The sequence below is a fragment of the Sinohyriopsis cumingii genome, chromosome 8 (assembly GCF_028554795.1).
Source record: "Sinohyriopsis cumingii isolate HCF-2022 chromosome 8, ASM2855479v2, whole genome shotgun sequence".
NCBI classification, from domain to species: Eukaryota; Metazoa; Mollusca; class Bivalvia; order Unionida; family Unionidae; genus Sinohyriopsis; species Sinohyriopsis cumingii.
In genome coordinates, this window is record NC_142968.1 from 39124059 (window position 1) to 39147016 (window position 22958).

Consider the following 22958-nt stretch of genomic DNA (forward strand, 5'->3'; position numbering starts at 1 on the left):
TCGAAAGTCAGCACGCGCAAGCAAAACCATAAATTTAATCCGCCAATGGCGGGTGTCTTTTGTGCACCATCCAATGGTCGATTCAATGGATGGTTTTGCTCTGCTGCTGACCGTAGAAAATGACCCACCTGTGTATGTTTGTGTCGTCATAGGATAAGGTCTTAGGATAAGTTAGGATAAGATTACATGTTCATTGTGCCTTTACTTGCTGTCATACTCGAATCAGAGGTTAAAGGTTGTCTGTTCTGTACCGTCTCTTAGGATAAGATTACATGTTCATTGTACCTTTGCTTGCTGTGATACTCGAATCAGAGGTAAAGGTTGTCTGTTCTGTACCGTCTCTTAGGATAAGATTACATGTTCATTGTACCTTTGCTTGCTGTGATACTCGAATCAGAGGTAAAGGTTGTTTGTGTTGTCAAATAAATGTTTGCCGGGCCTGCTAGAGAACTCGATCCTAGAAGCCAGGGCTGTCTCGTCTTGTAAATAAATGTGCCTCTGAGTCACTTGGCAGTCAGAGGGGTCCGTCCTTAGGATAAGTTACGTGTTATATGTTTGTCCTTGTCAATTCACTAAACACGTCCTCTTGAGCCTATAGAACGTTATTTGACGATCTAGAGGCTCTTGCAGGGGATAAAGTGTTTCGTGTTACATGTTGTATTGTCATGTCGGAAGCAGTCCTCGTGGGGTTCTAGAACGTTATTTGACGATCTAGGCCCTTGCAGGGGATAAATGTTTCCGACTGTCTCGTTTTGTTTTGGAAAGCTAGCGTTTCTCATGCAAAGTGTTTCTATTAAAAATATAAAAATATATAATAATACGAATCACGAAAATATAAATACCATACTTGTTGAAATTAAAGAATTACAACAGCGAGGTTTTAATATTTTACTAGACACTGAAACAATTATGTCAGATTTTGAATCCTTGAATGAGCTATCACGCTTGGGGAAGAACAATCTCCCTGCTCGTTATAGGTTCATTAAGGGTTTGCAAGATCGTGTTTACAGATCACTTGCCGGGATAACTGAAAATCAGGTATCTGAATTTATTCCACTGTGCCGTGCAGTCGAGAAGATTCGTCTTGGATTGTCACAAGAGTATGAGACTCGAAAATTAATTAGCACCAGGGTGAGACGGTTAAAAGGTTATATAAAGAATCTAGACACGGAAATGCCTTGCATTTCTGACAAAAATACTAGTGTTTCTGACTACGAGGCCGACAAGGAAGTATAAACCGCATAGCGTGTGACTCACAGCACAAAGTGAAAGTAGAACCTGAGAACGCTAGCGCCCCCCCCCCCCCCGCTTGGAGTGTAAAGCACATTTCCACGGGTAAAAAAAAAAGTATTATTTTTTTTGCCCTTGGAAACTCAAAGAGTTTCTCAAGTGAAGGGCGCTTTCAGATTTTCAGGATTTGCTTAAGCGTTTCAACATCAATACAGGAATGAGAATAGTTCATAATCTGTTCTCGTTGACACCAAACTATGATCATATGATTTTGCTGTAGCTCTGTTAATTGTGACGGAGTTAACAAGAAGTCTTCGTCACCATACACGTCAATAACTATTTTAACGGGGAAATACTGTTCTGGGAATGTCTGTATTTGAAATGCGGTTTTTATTGCCTCGTAAAGAATTTGCTTATCATGAATATGAACTCGTGCATGAATGTACTCGGGTTGATACATTATACACAACCGTTTTTTTTTAAATGCGTGCTAGCACTTTCAACGATAACTTATGCTGGTTTTGATAGGGTATTTGCACGATAAAATGACGAAAATGGATCAGTGCAGAAAAAAAAACTATTATAAATATTATGGATCCCTTGACTTAGGACTTCACCAGTAAGTTTATACTAACAGTCTCGTCACGCAGGTCCAACAAATTCCCCCTCTGGTCGGTGAGTTTGAAATTTATCGTTGACAACCACGGGTTATGACACCGTAGATAGACCGGATTGATTGGTTCTTGCACAATCAGAAAACCAGGGGGGTCTCTTGGTGTGAACGTATACAGGATAAACCCCTGTTGTGCCGTCGTAGTATCTGATGCGCTGTAACTGCCATCGATGACGTCACATACAAGATTGACCGCAATAACATCTGTGATATTTACGATCCCGGGTGAGATGTGTCTGCCATCGGATGCTGTACTGTTGTCGTGCTTGAGAATAACAGGTTGTGGTTTTATTCGTTCGTACGCGGCAAGAATATCTTCGAAAGATTGATCGATGAGATCAGAGACTGATTTTCTCAGCTCGGGCACGTTATATCCAGGAAATTTAAAATCTGAAATATCATTCACTTGAATACCATATTTAATTGCAAAATCTGCTCTGGCTATCTGTCTATAATTATCATCGATATAGTCTTTAAGATCCAGTAAAGCCTGAATTATTCTTAGATTTATAGTTTCCATGGCCGATGCGAGTTTGTTTAGTTTTTCTATGGTTGTGATAATATTATCACGCGGACTTGTTAAATCAGAAATATAATCTTGGAAATATACTCGCAGGAGTTGTAGCTGTTGTTTATGTACTAGATTGATCGGAATAAATAATTCAGATTCTATATCATCTAGACGGTAAACACGGAGCTCCTGCCCCCCCTTAACACGTGGAGCTTCTATACTCCAAGTATCGGGCATTAAAGTACTTTTTCTTGCTAGTAATTGATCTGCAAGGAGTAAATAATAATTGTACTCGAGGTCGTGTAGTGCTTCTTTATAGGTCATAAAATCCGATTTTTCAGGTTTTGGTGGACGAGGTTTAACCTCGGGGGCCTTTGGCCATCCTAATAATGTTCGGATTGAGCTGTTATAAATATCCACGGCGTATCCTGGCGTTGAGATTTCAATGACCGCAGACAGCGTTGGTTCATGAGCTGTTATAGATATTTTGGCTTCCTTGCCGGTGATTCGTTTTATTTGGCGTTGTATCTCATTATTGATTTCTTCGATCTGATAACTCCCAGTGGGAAGTGTAATTGTATTCCAGTCAAGTTCACCCTGTTCGCCGGAGTCGGCTTTGCTTTTCCCGAACACGAATGAATTATTTGGCTGCAGACCACCAAATGATGCCGACCTAACATTGGGCCAGCTGTGATACACACTGAGCTTTGCTAACGCGATTTCACTCACTGGAATTGGAGTTCGAAAATTAATACCGAATTCTGGTGTCGTCGAGGACACTGAGATCATTGTGGTCCTTACCGGTGTTGTGTTTGTGACTATTTGTTGAAGCAGTTCTATTGACATTATTTATTTGTTTAGTTTTCAAATAGTCATTGTACGCATCTGACATTAGTTTGAATTCAGAATCTGATATCGTAGCGTCGCTACTTTGCACGTCTAACGATGATGATATCAGCGATGATAATTTCTGATATGCGGTCGTGGCTGTATTTAATTTTGTCGTGTAATCGTGTAATTTTGTGTTAGCACATGATGATATTTTTTTTGCTATGATGCCGAAAACTCCAGCTGTTGTTGTGGCCGCGGAAACACAGATCGTGGCGGCGACTGCTGCAGTTACCGGAGTGACCGCTGATAGTATTGCTCCGGCAGATGCAACAACGGCAGATACTGAATAAACCATAATATCCAGCACTGTTATGCGGCGCTTGTATTTTTTTACTTTTTGACTAGTTACTTCGATGACAGTTTTTAACTCAGATTGCCACTCACGGACTTGATTGTATCGATATTGTTGAGCATCTGGCGTCGTTGACATTATTCAATTACGCGGTAACCAATTGAGGCGTTGCAGCGACGAATTCCAAACAAAACCAGTAAGATGTTGCTGTTAAACTATCGTCCTCGGCTTCAAGCATAAATGTTTCCTCGGTTCCGCTGTTTAGTATTACAGTGCAAACCCCGGAATACTTATCGGTGGAATGTCTCCAAGGATATGTTGTGAAGATTTCAAATTTAGCGGCTGAAAACACAGACAACCTGTAAACACCGGTGGCTGTTGCTGTATATTTGATAGTGTTATTTTGTCGTGACCATGTTGCGAATCCCGATGATACCGTGAATACGATGTTGGTGATATGCCCCGGAGTAACTCCAGTGGGAACTTTAATCAAACTGGTTTTGTTAACGATCTCAGGAATACCCGATACGATTTCCTGCTGTGTTTGTTTGATCGTGTTAATGTCGGTCTTTACATCAGCGAGTTTTACATCGACGACTGGAGGAGTCCCAAAGAACTTATCCACGCCCTCATCAGTTTTTACGAAGTTTTTTCGAAATCTTGTAAACGCGCCCACGTGAACATCATGCTCTGCACGCAGCGTATTTAGTTTACCGTTGACGATGTCCACGTATTGTTTGTTTGACGCATCCTGGTCGGATTCGGGATTCGCTAACGCGGTTATTTTGTTGCCGCTCATGCTGAGTTCGCCTGTCATCGTGTCACCGGCTTTTTTCACACATTTATCAACACCTTTATCAATACTGTCTTTGATGCTTGCGATTGATATATTCGAGTCCTTGATCCGGCCGCCATCACTAAATGCAACGAAGTTATCCTTGGTAGCTCCAAGAACTCTGCGAATTATATCATTCCACTTAATGTTGCTCGTTCTTAGTTTTCCTTGCCTGTCTTGGAAAATAGCAACTTCATCTGGGTCAACTCCAGCTATATTCAAAAGATTATCGACTTCATCTTTGGTCGCATATTTTGAGAGATCAGCATCTGTGCTTGGTTTACCTCCTCGTGTGAAAGGTCTTCCGTAAATATCCACCATTATTCTTATTGCTGTTTTTCAAATGCTAGCATTTCTCGATGCGGTATATTCATACACTACTTTATGAGGAGGAGTTGCTGGATTTCTTGAGATTGCATCAAGAACATTTAAAACCTCCCTCCCACAAATGGGCGGATCAATTAATGTTTGTGTTGGTAACGTCGACTGCCACACTGGAACATTAGAAAATCTGCTGACATACTTGAGAAACTCAACTGGCGGTGCTAAACCGTACGAATCAAAATAGATAATTCCACGTGGATCGATCGCGTAAGCAACCCAGTGAGTTCCCGGACCATCTTTGTTGTCGAGATTGATAATGCCAGTTTCTGGATTATTCGGTCGTTGCGGTAATTGATCTCGCATAAATACGCCTCTGAAATGTTTTACACGCAATTTTTTAACAGCATCGAGTAAATCAAAATTGCTCAACGGCGTTAGAATTTTTTTGGATACCATGATGGTGGAGTTCCTGGTAGTCTTAGACCGCGTCCCTTTTTTTTCTTGTATCCTTTTCCCGTTGCCTTTTTTAGTGCCATTCCAGCTGCAGTTCCAACTGCACCGAGTGCTGCGGCTTTTGCTACGGCTGGTGCTGCCGCGGCAATCAACGCCGGTATTGCTGCGAGAAGAGGAAATATTCCACCGGTTTTAGTCATGTCCTTGATAGCTGCAGCAGAGAAATCAAGTCGGACACCGGTTTTTGCTGTTAGTGCCTTATTAAAATGTTTAAGCTGAGTATTAGTCAACGACAATTTGTTTGGACCACCAGTAATCTGATCTCGTTTTAGTGTTATTGATGTCCCGCACGTGCTTGCGTTCTTTGATTGCAATTTCTTCGTTTGACCGGAAGTCAAGGTGACATTAACATGACTGTATGACATTATATCCTAAGTTTGATTTTAATTGCGTTACATATTCTCGATTGGAGCGTCGATGACCCTCATTCGTCCGCCAACACCTTCAAGCAGCATTGCTTTATCGGAGAGTATGACAGCAATCGCTCTGTAACCACCAGCAGGAACACCTACACGAGCTCGGAAATGTAGGTCGACAACAGATTGTTTAACCAGATCAAGATGTTCCAGCGAAAAGTAATAAATCGGATATAAACTCATAAAGTCTCGCTGTGATATTTGCAGGCCAGTGTCTACATTAAGGTCGCGCCCCATAAATGACATCAGACGATGATACGCGCGTGCGACACGATGATGTTCGAAATCTATTAATATATCCTCAGATGGCTCCTGATGCCCATTTATTCTCAACGAAACTTCAGAAACTCCAAGTGTATCAAATACCATTGGATTTCTTTCCTGGCTATCTGTTCTAGCACGGTATTGAAATGCAATGAAAATATGTCGTGGTGCTGATACTCCTTGTTGCGATGATATATGCCATGTAAACAACCCACCATTATCACCCTGAATAACGTCTGTGGTTGTTGTTTTCCAGGATAGCAGTGATTTACCGCCCGTGTCCATGAAAGACAACAGTCGTTGTTCTTCGGTGATTGACGGAGACAACACTGGCATCCACAACCACAGTTTAGTTAGTATTACCTGACCAGGGGCAACAGCAGCATCTCGCCAGATAGCGTCATTATCATCAGGTTTTCGCACAAGTACAACTGTGTGTTTGGCACCGAATATGACCTTGTGGACATCTCTGCAGAATGCAAAGATGTGAGACAATGGAATCACACCTGAGAACTCTTCATCTCCACTTAACATCGATCTACGTGTTGCAAAACCCAAATTAAAATTTTCGTTCATCGATGCAACTGCGTCACCGGCATTATTCATTGTTACATTCCTGTTCTCGGGGCTGTCGGTTATATCCTTTGCAAACATCATTGATGGTCCGGCTGATCTGGTGTAATCATCCGAGTATCTCGCCAACCCGAGAATTGTTGTGGCAACGTCGACGTTATCATGAATTGTTTCAATTTCTTTTCCATCTATCATGTAAATAGCGGATTTAAATAACGCCATGATGCCGTTGTTAACAAATCCAACTCGGTCGCCGATTCCGTAGTTAGTGTTATCATTCTTTAAAAGCCTACCTTCAACTTCGATGAAGGCCTCAGCGGGCAAGAAGTATCTACTTGTATCCTGGACCTGTAGTTCAATTCTTCCGCGTTGGTTAGGATCACGTGCTTCATAAGAATAATATTGAAAATCACGTACAGAATCATCTTTAAGTACTGGTTTGGACATATCAAACGCGTCATTGGATTTTCGTGCAAACATTATTATTATTTGTGATGATCTAATTAAAATGTTATCGTCACCGGAAACCACTACCAGCTATCAAATTAGCAGTTACACTATCTTGCAACGCTTTGGAGGTAATTCCTGATGTTGCGATCTCAGCTAATTTCTGATTTACGGCCTTATTTACTACGCTACTAACATTTGCCGGCATAGCTTCAGTGGATGGTAGTTTTACTGGCACCAACCTCTCGACTGGGTTTTTTTTTCGTATCAGCTGTGCTAGTCGATCCTTGATTGATTGAAATGCTTTCCCGGCAAGACTACCAACAGTGCCAATGGCTTTATCCTTGACAACATCAGCGGCTTTCATCGCGAATTGTTTTGCTAACGGTCCAGCTTTCGGAGCGATTCTTGTGACTAAATCCCTAACAACATCACCGACTCCATCTCCGTAAACAACCTCGTATACTGGTAATCGTGAGTTTACTACTCTGACACTTCTTGGTCTGCGAAAAGAATCGTGTAGTATCATTTTATTTAATTATTGTTTATCTAACTGAATTTGCTAGCAAATTTAATTATTAGTCGCTGTGGTAACCGTCTGCGAGTTCATCAATGAGCCCCCGGTAGATGCTGATATCCATGATGCCACGCTGAAATAGTCTCTGACAGATATCTGCGGCTTCATTTATAATTTCCGGAGAATTGTTTCCGGCACGTCTTCCTCCGATGAGAACTTCCAACCGTGATACATCATCGATGATATTATTAGGGCAGGCAATAAAACCGGATCCTAAACCCTCCCCTGTTGATGGTACAATTCTTGGGGATAAAATGTCTTGAGGCAAACTTTCAGAAGATGTTGTTAAGCTAATTATCGGCGACCTAGTTTGTTTGAATTTTTGGCCCCGCGGACTTCCTTCAGATGCAGCCTCGTATTCACTTAACGGAGTTAGGTCAGGATCTATTGCTCTTCGCCGTGAAGGATATTGTTGTCGTTCTGTGTGTTGCAACGGTGATTTTTCTTCTTGAGGTTGCGATGGTGGAATTTCAAGTTTACGTATAGCATCTACAAGTCTATCGTATTTTGTATCGTCCCTGCTGATTTGTTTTTTATTTTCACGTATACGATACGAATATTTGATAAAATTATCATCTGTCATAGAACCGTGTTCTGGGTTTAAAGACACATCTCTTCTAATCAATCCTAACAGTATTGTCTCAGGTAATTTCTCTTCTGGTACATTTTTAAGAAGTTCAATATAATCCGGCGTAAATCTTTTGGCGGGGTCAGTAATTCTCCCTGTTACTCGCTTACCAGCAGGTACTGACACAACAACTTCATCGGGTGGAGGCGGGGGTTTAAGTCCAGCTGAAATATCCTGTAAAATTTTCCTTTGCTCTATTAAAGCCTCTTTGGTAACAGCTGCGGATTTTTCAGTAGCTTTGGTCACGGGTTTAAATAATTCCTCCGTAGTCTCTGCAAAGCCTTCCCGTGCTTGCTGTCTTAGTTGTAATTTTTGTCTGACACTATCACGGACAGGAAGAAATTTCTGAATTGCTTCGAGACGTTCTCGAGCTAATCTAGTCGTATGTGCTTCTCCAATATTTGCCATTATTTATTTGTCAATGATTTAATTCCGCTAACATAAAAATGTTTTTCCTTGGAAACTCATTTCCCAGAGCAGCAGAGGGGATGGACCCGACCCATGGATTTTTCAATGACGACCCCGCCACGGAAACTGTTTCAGATTTATTGAAGTAACCCAAGTTGTCAGTGCAAACTCAACGAGTTTGTCCCTGGAAACTCTTCGAGTTTTCGGGGGACATTTTTTTTTGTCCTGTATTCTGAATAGAAGGGTTTATTTCGTCGAAATAAGCCCTCTATCGAGGAATAGTTTCCTGGAGGGGTTTATTGTGCAAAAAGTTTCGGTCTGTACAGCCCCTCTGCTGCTCCCTACGAATTATAAAAGACGCATAAAAATATACAAATACCAAATTCTATGTGCACAAGTCCAACAATGACTAACTCTGCATAATTCACAATTTATATATTCATAGGTTAATGAAGCAAGTACAAGTTCTAACATAATTCACTAATAAATTCAGTTATGCATTACGATGCAACATAGTAAATTATACAATCAAACACTCTACATACGTTAATCTTGCATGTTAATAATTCGCTATACATGCAAAATTTCAGTTCTGATAAATACATGTAATAATAATAATAATAATAATAATAATAATAAAAATAATAATGTATAAATAATAATGTATAAATCTTACAACACTTTGTTGTGAAAGTGAGACAAATTAGGGCGAATATATTTAAATTTCAAGAAGCAGGTGTTCACAAATCCAACGCTCGAATTTCACTAGAATTATTTCCCGCCTTTAAACGAACGCGCAGCTTCGGCTACTTGGAATCCATTCTAATGGCTCCTAACTTCTCTATGATCCACATCTGGCGACGTTCGCACATGTACTGGTGGAAAAATGGATTTAGTCGGAACAAATTTCTTGCTGAGACTCTGCCCTATATTTGAATCTCTGTTTCGATTGGATACGGTCTGGTCTCTTTAAAAACTGACCTTGTGTAATTTAGCACTTGCCCTTTTTTCTCGGGTTTCTGGTCCCCAATAGCCAGAACCTGCTGCCAAGTCGGTCGTGACATCACTGCCTAACAGCAAAACAAACAGAAGGGCCTCTACCTGGTGGTAGAATTCCCTTTGAAATTAACCACGACCGGGTCGTTGGGTAATGGTTAAACAACAGACCGGCAGTTTATTTGTGTCCAGAATCGGGTCTATAGTCGTAATCTTACATAAAACGCATTGACATTATCCCAGGTGTTCTTAACTACGAATTATATATAAGATACATGTACACATGAAACATAAAGCATCGGCAAATTTTCACCACAACGTGACACTGGCCAAGCCGAGTTTGGAACTCCCGTTAATGATGTCAGATGTAAACGCGTCAGACCACTTGGCAACGTGAGACCACCTGTGTTTCCTTATGTGTGAAGAACATAGCAAGCTATATTTAATTTATTCACATGATCCTCTAATGACGGCAATATTTGGTTAGGAAACAAAAAAAATAATTTTAAAATATGTGCTAACAAGCCCTTTAAACATTGCAACTGTTGTAAACCTATACAAGTTTAATTGTTTGTTTGAATTTATTATTATTTATTTTTTTTAACCTTTTCATTGCATGCAAGAGTAAAGTTCCTTGGGTTATAATTGTCTAATGCATAATAAGATGGGGTAGGTCACATGATATTTCTTTGCAAACCATACCTTGAAGTATTACTTACAAGGTTCAGATGAGCTCGCACACAAAGAAAATCTGGTTTTATTTCTTTCAATAAAAAGTTCTTTTATTCTTTACTTGTGAACAAGCAACATCTGTAATAAATGTAAAGCCTATACTTAAAACATGCGCATTATCAAAGTAACAATGAAGAGATTCTATAAATGAGCATTTCATTCGTGTACTACTAGCCGTGAAAGTTTCACCTTGGTAAACAATTACACACAGATGGATTTTGTCAACGTTTACTTTGGAAAACAACTTTCTACCTTGGTCAACAACTATACACAAGTGGATTTTGTCAGCAAAATATATCCTCAAAATAATCTGCGGCAAAAATACCGTATTGGTCGGTTCTTGTGCCCATTCCTATAAAATTAGTTGAGGACATACATTTTATTTAGAATCGGTTTGCATTTACATAAGAGAAATATTACCTCACTGGTACCAATTTAACCAACTACAAACAATAAAAGAACAATTAAATTAAACATACATACATACATACATACATACATACATACATACATACATACATACATACATACATATATACATATGTAAATAGCTAGCTATGGAAAATATTGTTTCTATGCTACAAACATAGATATTAAAATAATAAACAAATCTGCATTTACAAATTCAATGTGGAGAAATGAATTAATAGGAGTAGAGACAGTTTTGCAGGCATAGAAATTGAAATATACATACACAGGAATGTATAGATAAGACAGGATTACATGACATAACGCTATATAAAAAACTACAGAACTAAAGCTATTAACAAAACTACAGAACTAAACGACATAGACAGAACCACAAAACTAAATGCGCTTGCCTTTACAGACCACTGGCATATCACCCCTGTCTGCTTTGGCTCGAGTCTATGATTCGGCCCTGTGGGATATGTGAGAAAGTTTGCCAGTAGCTTCCCGTGGGTGAGTGGTTCTTCCTGGGAATTCCCGGTTTCTTCCTCCACCAAATATACTGTCCGGCCGCCATATATAGTCTATCATGTGCTGAAAAATGGCATTAAATCCTAAACAATCAGCCAAACAGCCAGAACTAAATGCTATAAACAAAACTACAGAAATAAATGTTATAAACAACACTACAGAACTAAATACTTTAAACAACTCTACAGAACTAAATACTGTAAATAAACACTACAGAACTAAATACTATAAACAAACACTTCAGAACTAATTACTATAAACAAACACTACAAAACTAAATAATATAAACAAGGGTGTCCCGAGTGGCCGAGTGGTCTAAAGCGCTCACCGTTTCGAATCACTGTCTGCGTGGGTTCGAGTCCAAGGCTCGGCTAGCGTGGGTACGTGGGAAAGCCTGCCAGTAGCTTGTCGTGGGTCGGTTGGTCTTCCCTGGGTTTTCCAGGGTTCTTCCGCTACCAGTTATACTGGCCGCCATTTATAGCCTATCTTGTACTGAAAAATGGCGTTAAACCCTAGAACAACAACAACTATAAACAAGCACTACAGAACTAAATAATATAAACAAATACTACAGAACATTACAGAACTAGATGATATAAACAAACACTACCGACCTAATGCACGAAAACACTACACAAATAGCAGGGTTAAAATAACTAAAATGGTCGGATAATCAATCTGAAAGAGGCTGCAAGGTAAGCAAAATATGCCACATTTAGGGTGATCATACGTTTTAAGCGCAACACATCCGGGTGATTATGGCAGCAAGAACTCCAATCTTTATTGTCTTTATTCTGAGTCGATACAGCTAGGGTCATGTCTTAATGTATGGTTTGATTTAGTAGGTTACCCTGAGCAGACATTTAGAACTACTTCTGATATTTCTGCAAGACAAAATAATGTCTCTGACAACCTTTGGCTATTTCTGCGACTGGATTGACCGTATGGTTGTCGGATTAGTTACGAATGAAATAACTTGGTTCGATCATGCGCAATGTTTTTGGTCAACCTATGTTTCGTAAATAGCCGAAGTGATAGCCGAAGTGACCCGAATTTCGTCAATCGGCATACATTGGACGTGTGATCGCTCGGATTTGCGTCAGATATGCGAATGTCTCGGCTGGTTAACTATTTGTTGGATCACTGGTAGTTTTATAGCCAGTGTGCATGCACGTTTAACGACACTAGGGCAAATGAGAGCATGCTTTCCGAGTAAGGTACCAGTTGAGTTTCGTACTGAGGCGACTGGATAGGAATGAAATACATTATGTCCTGTTATTTAAAAATGCTACTCAAAGAATGTTACACTTGCAGGCAAAATGCATCCGTCGTACACACATAGTAATCATTTCGAATAATAAACGTTACTTCAGATTTGAAGATCTTACTTGAAACGTATAAATGTAACATTTCGATTGGCCAGAATTATTTCAGTAAGATTTGGGGTTAAGTACCATTTATGACGGAGTGGACTTTCGCCACATATTCCGCGTGTCTTAAGATTCATATTACACCTTTACCATTGAAAATTAACTCAAGATCACCTGGACCAAAAGTCATACACTACAAAAGCACGATACTTTACTATTTCTGTTATTTTTGTACACATTATCAAATATGTTTCCAATTGCTTTATGTTGATATAGAAATTTTGCATCTAGTGGACTATTGTGATAATTGGTTACATCCTTGTTTTGCAAATGTTGTCACAGATTCTTGTGATGAATTGCATTGGAACGTTCACATATAGGAGCCATACAAATTTAATCAAATTCACTCCAATGATTTTTCAGGTAAGTCTGTAGTCAGCTGATATTTTTGCATACATGAAGGGAAGTAGGGGTATCGTGTTCTTCATATTTAGTCATATTATCACGTAGTAGGGAGTGTGGGGATTTCACAGACTGTCGAAAATTTCCTTTAGATACCATTCAATAGTTATGTAAGATTGACCATGGGTAACAGTTTGGCTTTGTTTCCCCTTCATGTCTGCTAGCCGGGGTCTAGATTAAGTCTTGACCTACAGTGTATACATGACATCTGTCAGATTTTGCTCAGTACCCTTGCAAAGTTTCGGGATTTTCAAGTGTGTGTGTGTGTGTGTGTGTGCTTTTTCGCTCTAAATGGGATCCTAATATAAAGATCAGCTTTGTTGTGCCATTCTTTCTACTACTTCGATTTCTATATTCTCATACGAATTGATGATTATGTGGTTTTATTTTGTATTGCAGGTGTCTTAAAAGACTACAGGATCTATCCTCGACCCGACCGTGTCCGAAAACTGTTTGGGACTTTCCCAGCTCATCGACGCGTGGATATTACAATCAGAGAAGATTTACAAGTTTAGATGCATACACATTGCTTATTTTAGTTTATATATATATATATATATATATATATATATATATATATATATATATATATATATATATATATATATATATATATATATATATATATATATATATATATATTAATGGACAACCTTATGACAACATTTATTATTCGTGTAGTAGCTTTTTACTGCACCTCATCACAATAGTGGCTATACTGAGTCAACGAATGGCAAATTTCGAGAAATGTAAAATGAATTGCATAAAGTCGTAGAAAGATAAACCTTCAAAATAATATATACACGAAGAATAACAAGACAAAATATAAAACGTAAAGATGATAAGATTCTGTAAAATTTATATACGATAAACATAAAGGTGACAATTAAAAAGACTTTAAAACACATAGTCAAACCTATAACATTAACCTCAACACTTTAAACATTGCTGCGATTTTCTTGGATGGTACAGAATCATAGACTTTCATCATGCAGTTCAATTAATACTTTTTCTGATATGTATGCATGTGCTGAGAATTGTTATATTTCAGTGTATGGTGATTCTAATTTTGCAGGATTTGATTGGAATTAAAGTTACACACTTCTGCGACTCGGCATTTTATAAAAGCATACATCATTTTATTTGTTGCTTTTTGTTATTGTTGGTAACATTATCTGGATGGAACAATAAAACAATTACATAAATTGTATACGAGCAATAGACAAACATCTGAGTCAATTATTGCTGTTCCTGATAAGGCTTTCTCTTCTCCTCCCCCAGCTTATGTCCGTTGGTATAGAACACCTGTCTGTGCAAAACACACCAGAGCAAACGGTTTGGTGTCATGCAGCTCCCCACCCACATCCATTTTACAATATGAGAGAGAGAGAGAGAGAGAGAGAGAGAGACAACGACAGAGAGATATATTTCACTTCATGGAGGAAAACATGCATACGTGTTGGAACTCTGATATGTGAAAATGTTATACATTTTTCATACGTTTGTTAACGTTAGATCTCTCGCTATATTCTGCTCAGATTGGCAGAGTTCTAAAGATTTCGCTAATATTATAAGTACAATTGTCATAGAAACAATCCAGTACAGCATGAAAACCCTAACAACTATCCATGCGCAAGTATGACATCTTAACTGTAAATATTATATTTCTAATTTCTAATGCATTCTCGTAGAGTTGTGATCCGTTACCATTGTGCTGCTTTGTGTTTCTATTGTGCGATTTTCACTCTGTACAATACTAGAAACTGCAATCTTATTTACCCATAGACCATATAACACCAACTAAGAACACTAGACTCAGACGATATATCATCAGTTTTGTTAAATGTATATTTTTTTTGACGGGTGTTTGGATCTAAGTGCAACTAGACTGCATTTTGATTGGTGATGTGAGACCTCTCGTGCTCTGATCAATTTCAGCCACCGCCAGTTCCAAATCCAGTCATTTTATGACTATTTTACTGTCTAAATATGCATTAATTTTCTATGTTTATTTATTTATTTATTTATTTATTTATTGTGGTTTATCTACTTCTCTTCACTGATTGCTGATTGAAAAGATATATCAGTATAATTACCAGCTCTATAGGAATGTAAAAATGTAAAACTAGGCAAACTTTTTCTCGTCTTTGGTGGAGGCGTGGAGAGAACTGTAGTTATTTGTATAATGCGAACTTTTTCTGCATTACAAAATTTGTAGTTTAAATTTGCAATAATCATAATAACCATCAGGTGAAAAAAAAGTTTGTACTGAAAGTAGAAATTGTTTCGCTTCTTTGACTGTACTTTCCTATTTTATTTATTTCTCTTCCCAATACAATTCAGCAGCATGGATAGCTATAAAACAGATGTTCAATTAATCACATGGTTTTGCAAGTTTGACATCTTAGCTTAACTGTTCACAGTCGGAATACTTTTGACAAAAAATGTAACTGACCGAATGTACCCGCCATGTAACCGATCATACTCATTGTTTATGTACCTCACTGGTGTAGATAAGGTGTCGTTCAACATTGAAATATAACTTTTTAGCAAATAGTAAGATGTATATACTTTTCAATGGAAAAAATAAACTTCAGCACCCCATGCATGAGCCCTATTAACAAAACTGAGATGTACATTGAGGATATCTACGCTTTTTTAAGTAGATATAAGTTAATATTTAACTAGTGAAATGGAACATTGTATTGTTGTCACGAGTGTATACAAAATGTTTCCACTTTACGACTGAAAGATTTCTATATCTATACATAAAAAGTAGATTTAATTTGAATTATATGTCTGCTAAGGCAAAAACTTTCGATTTGTTTGGATTAGTTTCTCCATTAATATATCCATAGAAAAAAGTTCATAAATTGTGCAATAATTTTATGAGAGTGACTTTTGGGGTACAATTTAATTGTACATATAATGTTTCCAATTTTGTCAAATTAATGCATATTTTCATACGAAAAGAAAATATTTTTAACACATTTCTTGTTCGGATAGATAACAGTGAACATTGCGAAACAATATTGCTGCGGTGGGGGAACTATAGCAGCTTAACTGAATGTTCCAATATGGCGTAACATAATTAAACAATCATAATGATTGTGAGTTTACTTTTAAGGATTTTGGCTGCTTCTTCTTTAAATCTGCATTCAGACATGACTTTATATGTTGACAGGTTAGCGGTCTATTTTCGGTTACAGTCGCTGTACTCTAATTTCGGTTGTCACTTAATTTCTGTTTTCAATCATCGACTCGATTTCTCCATCTTAGGATTATGATTCTGCTGGCAGTTAGAATCACCACAGTTTAATTACTGTTCGTAATCAAGAGTTTTTCTTAATAATCTGTAGCACGTGTAGTTCAGTGTAACAGGCATGATACTCTATTTGTGACACTGATTATCGCATAGGAGCAAGCCATGTATGTTCAGTCACTGACAATTTGCATGATTGATTTGGAAAACTATTTTTTAAACGTTAATACTTGAAGCATGCTTTTTTTGTTTGAGATTCCTTATATTTTGCATTCTAACGGCGCCTTTTCGTTGGTTACATAAATGTATTCTAGAGGGTCAACAGTGTTGACCATTATAAGATATATCCACTCTGATGGAGGGAGTAAGTCGAAGGGCGGGAAAGAGAGCAGGAAAAGAAGACGAAGAAATACAATAGGCCTAAATATGGAAATACGGGTATGAAGATCGAGCATAAGGAAATATATACTTCCTAAATGAAAAACGAGAGCACTTTCAAAAGAGGTATCTCCAGTGAAGCAATATCATAATTCTCCCTCTGATATATTTTAATATTTTATTAGGAAACATACAATAAATTGTATTATTACGGTTTTCAGATAGCAGAACCTGGTTAAGCAGAAAATAGATATAATGAATAAAAACTTGTGACTAACAATTTCAAAATAGAACATGGTAGCTAAAAATCTTAATATTTCAATCTGGAGCGCTACATTTCGTTAATTACTGAAAAAGAAAAAGAAAACCTCAACCAAACCAAACAACAAAATGAATGATTACATTCTGGTGGGACGAGCCAGTTCCGCTTTTTGGTTCAGTTCAAGCTGGCTTATACTCTCATTATATGAAAGAAACATTAACATTGCGTGAACAAAATATAAACATCATTCAGAACTTCAAAGAATGTGACTCGACACTGTCTAGTAAGTAATGAGTTTTAGTATTGGATGGCAAACTCATGAAATAGAGACATTATAACATCTTATGAATGTATGAAATGGGACAAAGAGCGAGTGAGAAAATTCTTATCTCCTTGTTATTTCTCTCTCTCTCTTTCTCTCTCTCTCTCTCTCTCTCTCCATTTTGCAACATTGAAGGTGCTTATGTTTATTTCTTTTGGTTTGTCATACATGCCTCAACCCAGTTACGCATGTTTTTACTTTGTTGTAAGTACCTCTAGCCAGGTGCCCGGAGTGGACGAGTGGTCTAAAGCGCTCTACGATACGAATCACTGCCATCTCACCTCTGCCTGTGTGGGTTCGAGTCTAGGATACAGCTAATGTGGGGATGTGAGAAAGCTTGCCAGTAGTTTATCGTGGGTTGGTGGTTCTTCCTGGGGTTTTCCCGGGTTCTTCCTCCACCATTAATACTGGCCGCCATGCATAGCCTATCTTGTGCTGAAAATGGCGTTAAACCCCACCACCACAATAACAACAACCTCTACCCAATTACGCACATTTTAATTTTTGTCATAAGTCTCTACCCAATTATGCATGTTAAAAAAATATTTTAAATTTGATTGAAATTCGTAGAACATTGTGAAATTTGTAGATTTGTTTTCTGGAAACCAAAACAGTATCTTTTATCGTGATATTTCTTTATGTGCGTTGTGTTCCTTCTTTGTGAATCGATCTAAATATTTGCGAAGTGTGCAGAGAAATTAAAGGAATAATTTGAGACAAATTCAGGATCCGCTTCAGAGTATATCTAGTTCCTACTTTGCTATTAGAACGAAACACCCAGTGAGGAACCCATGTTCACATACACCATTCAAAGTGAGCCATGTCTCAGTTTTTGAAGAAAAAAAAATAGAAATAGGCTAAATATTATTGGTATAAATGTATGAGAAAATTAAAACTATATCACAAACAATTACTGTTAGTGAACATGAATGTATATATCTCTCTCAGATTAAATTTTGTTCGATCCATGGCTAGGTATAAGGCAAAATAATCAGCATGGGATAGCACAAAAGCTTTCTACTGGGCTAAAACTTGAGACAGATTAACGTACGCCTTTACGTGAACATTGTAACTTCTCATTATGCACAAAGAAATCTACATTAGCCCTCTAAACACATATAGTACACTAAAGTACAGGTGTGGAATCTACAATTTCAGTGTCATGGTAAAATTTGTTGTTCGTGTAGGAACATCTGGAAACTAATGGTCATATTCAAATAATAACTGGTTTTGTTCAAACATTTCTTGTGACTGTAGATGTTAAATGTTTGGTCGAAATTATTATATATTTCTGAATTCCGAAGATTGGTTACACCCAAGTCATCAAAGTCCGATTGCATTCCATCGCTTAAATCCTCACTGCATGATTAATGTTGTTGTTGTTGTTGTGGGGTTTAACGCCATTTTTCAGCACACTATAGGCTATGTATGGCGGCGAGTATTAACGGTGGAGGAAGAACCCGGGAAAACCCTGGGAAGAACCACCGACCCACGAGAAGCTACTGACAAGCTTTCTCACATACCCACATTGGCCAAATCCTAGACTCGAACCCACGCAGACAGAGGTGAGATGGCAGTGATCCGTAACGGAGAGCGCTTTAAACTACTGGGCTACTCGGGGCCCCCTGCATGATTAATAGGGCTATCTCTGTAAAATACTGCATTAAACATATTTATATGGCAAAGTTGTTTTTGTTTTCGTCTGTCGGGAGTGTTAATGATATTAGTTAAGTCATTTGCTTTCTTCTCAACAGAATAAGGACCATTGTATTTAGCCTGAGGAGGATTTTAGGACATGAGACACCAGACCTATATCACCAGGCTGAAACATCCTTTCCTTTTTATTTTTGTCATACATACGTGTATTTCATTTTTTACTGAGAATTGTGAAAATTAGTTCGAGCAACTTCACAGGTTTTTGACAACTTATATTTAGAATCAGAAAGATAATCGAAAAGATTAATTTTTTAACCTTCAATTAAAGGAAAGTTTCTCTTTTAACAACGTCAATGATCCACGGACAGTATGTCTAAAACGTAGTTCAAAGGGACTACATCCTAAAGAGTTTAGAACCGATTCCCGTTCAACAAACAATAGTAAATAAACCAATTCGTCCCGATCTTTTCTGGTATATAAAACAATGTAACCGAATCATATTTTTCAATGCTTGATTAAATCGTTCCAAAAGTCCCTTGCCGTTCAGGGTGATAGGCAAAAGACTTCAATTGATGGATGCCTAATTCATTGGAAAATTCCAGACATAAAATTTGAGGTCTGATCAAATTTGCAAATTTGGGACGGCTAAATTGTGTACCATCCCAACCCACCTCAAAAACCCCAAAACAAAACAACATCAAAAATACACCACTAAAGTTATGAAAGCTATTACAATGGGTTTAGATTTAATATTCCTCAAAGTAATTGCCTCTGGAGTACTGTGGACGCACACATTATGGTCAATAATTATTGGTTGCCTGACTTAGGTAAAGGACCGACACAGTCTAAAATTATTCTGCTAAATGGTCGTCAAATGCAGGAATAGGTTGCAAATAAGCCTTCTGTATCTTCTGATTGGGCTTTCCTATTATTTGACAAGTGGGACAATATCTAAATATTTACAAACATCACATTTAATTTTCGGCCAGTAAAATGATTTGAGATCCTATGATAAGTCTTATTGACCCCTAAATGATCAGCCAACGGAGTTTCATGGGGTAGACGAATGCTTTTTTGTCAGTAGGACTTAGGAACAAAAACTTGATAGCACACTGATCACTCATCACAAGCGGATACATCAGGTGGACTCCATTTTCTCATAAGGGAAATATTTTGTATCAAAATAGCAAACATATACTGCTGTCGTTTCATTTTCACCAAAAGCACGCCGAAACAAACAGGAGCTCTAATGATCTTGTTCCTGTTCGAGTGATTGTCGTTTGTCACTCTGATTAATATAAAAAGAATGAATAATAAAAAGAGGAACAACTGAATCAATACCTTTTGACTTGTCCATTACAGGAACAAAATTGACCTCATAAAAAGACTGACCATTAAACGTGTCAGCTAAAAGAGTAATCATCATCATTCTCATGAGCTGTCTTCGCCATTGCTAAAGTAACTGCACAATCAGGGTACTAATCAGGAATTTGATTTGAAAATGATCGACATTCTGATCCAAACAAGGTTTTCCAGTTACAAGTGGAGTTACGACAACCATATCTCCAGCGATATAATTGCCTAGTAATAATGCCATCTATGGGTAAAGACTGCACTGGATCAACTATCACATGTCGTGAGACTACGTCTGATAACAAATCTACACATTGGAGAAGATTATTACCAAAGCCGCACTCTTACTCCATGAATAAGATAACAAAAAGACTACAAGAAGCTCCTGCGTTCTTTAAAATTTAATAGGAATAGGATTGGCAGAATCACGAATAAGTGATATAGAACCTTTTGATATGAATGATTCACAATTCTCCACTATAAAGTCAGACTGGTGTATTTGATGCAACTAATGTATTGCTTTCACTACATGACCGTGATATTGTCCTCTTAGAAATATGAGCATTTGGAATAGCTCTGTCTTCATTTTATTGCTTATTTTTCAATCTGTAGCAGTCATAAATAATAAGCTCTTTCTTCTTGCAAAAGGTGCAGGTAGGATTTTTGATCAGTCGTATCAGAAACTTGATTCATAAATGTTGTGCCAGATTGAGAATAAGAATTACTCGTATACAATTGGCTTTATATCAATAATAGGTAGAAGACGTACTGTCAAAGGAAACTTTTTCTAGTCACGAAATAATGAAATAATTGTTCTTTTTCTATTGCAAATTTGACAAAGGTCCGTCCAGTTTCTTTTCTGAAGTTCCTAAACCTTGGTCGGTATGTCTCAGGTACCTCATAGCCCTTCACGATACATACCGTAACCGTATATTAATCAGCACTTTCTTGAAAGGACAATGAAGTGTAGGTTTCACTATCTTTGCCAATAAGTACACTTTGTCATAATGGAGTCCAATGCTGTCTTGGTCATTTCAGATTTTCAGCATTTTTTATTTACTTCCTTTTCTTTAAAAGGGTTATTACCTTATATTTCAGGTAACATCATACACTGATCTTGTGTACAGTGGGAGAGGTGTTTTACACTTGCCAGCTGTAATTATTTTAGTCGAAATTGTTACTCCTTATCTTCCATTTCTCTTTGCATTTGTATTAGCCTATCTTCTCTTTCTCTTTATTTCCCTCTGTTACATTCAGCTTCAAAGGACACACAACCACCAAATAAGGGTCCTACAACTTTATGTAAAATAAGGTTAACATCTTCACAAAAACTAAAGAAACTTTGTGCTTACAGTACAAAGCCCATCGCTGCCTGCTCTAACACTCTGTTCTTGTTGTAGTAAGGGTTAGAGATAAGGGATCTTGACTAATTTAACATTTGTGCTTTATCCAAGGGCAGGAAGAAGTCCAGGCTCATTTAGCCTATGGAAGATAAACAACAGAACCGGACCTGTTGACAGTCTCTGGTATCAAATATCCAGAATGCTGGGATTAATGTTCTGGCCAACTGTCACTACTAACAATTAGAATCTGCTAGAATCTGATATAGGCATTGAGCGTGAAACCATACCTATAACAATCTTTTTCCTCTTTCTGAAATTGTAATTCTCTTTCTTTTCTGTAGCTGCATTTGTCTTTCTTCTTTCTCTGCCTGAAGTTCAAGTTTTCTTAATTTTATTCTTATCTTTTGTTTTAATTTTAGTTCTATTACTTTCATGTTAAACCCAAACAAATTATATCCCAAAAATTATTTTACACCAAATATTGGACCAACTTATTTTTTATTTGTTGCTCCCTTAAAGAAACCTTCGCCACAGAGAGATCATATTGCCTGACAAGCTGGAGTACTTCATCCTGTTACAAGGACTGTAGCCTTTCCTGGGTAAGATTTAAGATAAAGTTCTCCACTTTAAATGACTTTCATGAAAGCTTGTTCATTGTTTTCACTACTGATTTTTCAAATATGTGAAATAAAACCTGGGAAATAGAAAATTACAAAACAATTTAAATTTCAAAAACAGTTTTCTTAAATATTTTAAAGAAATTCGTTTCCCTTAGACGAATGCACGATTTTCTGTTACGACTCTATTGCCTTAAACTAATTAAGAGAAGAGAACGAAAAACAGCAAGTTTTATAACATTCAACAAATAATTTATTTTCCTTGAATACAAGGTGATTTTTTAAAAAAAAAAACTTACAGTACTGTGACTTAAATCCAAAATAGTCATAAAAGTTCCATCACAAGTCCAAATGTATAAAGTTTCAACCGAATTAAAGTGGTATTCCGAATAAGATCCAATATTGAATGTGTCAATGTGCCTTTAGTCTCGAACGTGGCCTTGTGCCATTGGCCTGATTCGTGATGATATAATTCCGAATTAATGTTCCAGTCCAAGAATATTACTGATGAGCACCTTGTATTTCCAGTGAATAATAGTTTTAAAAGATAATTCCACCCAAATGAAAATCTAAGCACAAAAATAAGACTGAGTCTACCTCGATATGTTAAGGCAAGAATGAATAATTTTTCAATAAACAACAGTTTATAAAAATCAAAAACACATAAACAGAACTAGGGGAGGG

General features: G+C 37.5%; 1 long non-coding RNA gene across 1 annotated transcript in view; it reads left to right on the plus strand.

The window, feature by feature from the left end:
- Positions 1-14308, plus strand: part of LOC149793317 (uncharacterized) — a 72628-nt gene extending 58320 nt beyond the window's left edge. Inside the window, exon 3 of the long non-coding RNA XR_016422764.1 lies at positions 13481-14308. This is a non-coding gene — a long non-coding RNA (uncharacterized LOC149793317). The remainder of the gene's footprint in view (positions 1-13480) is intronic.
- Positions 14309-22958: the final 8650 nt, after the last annotated feature.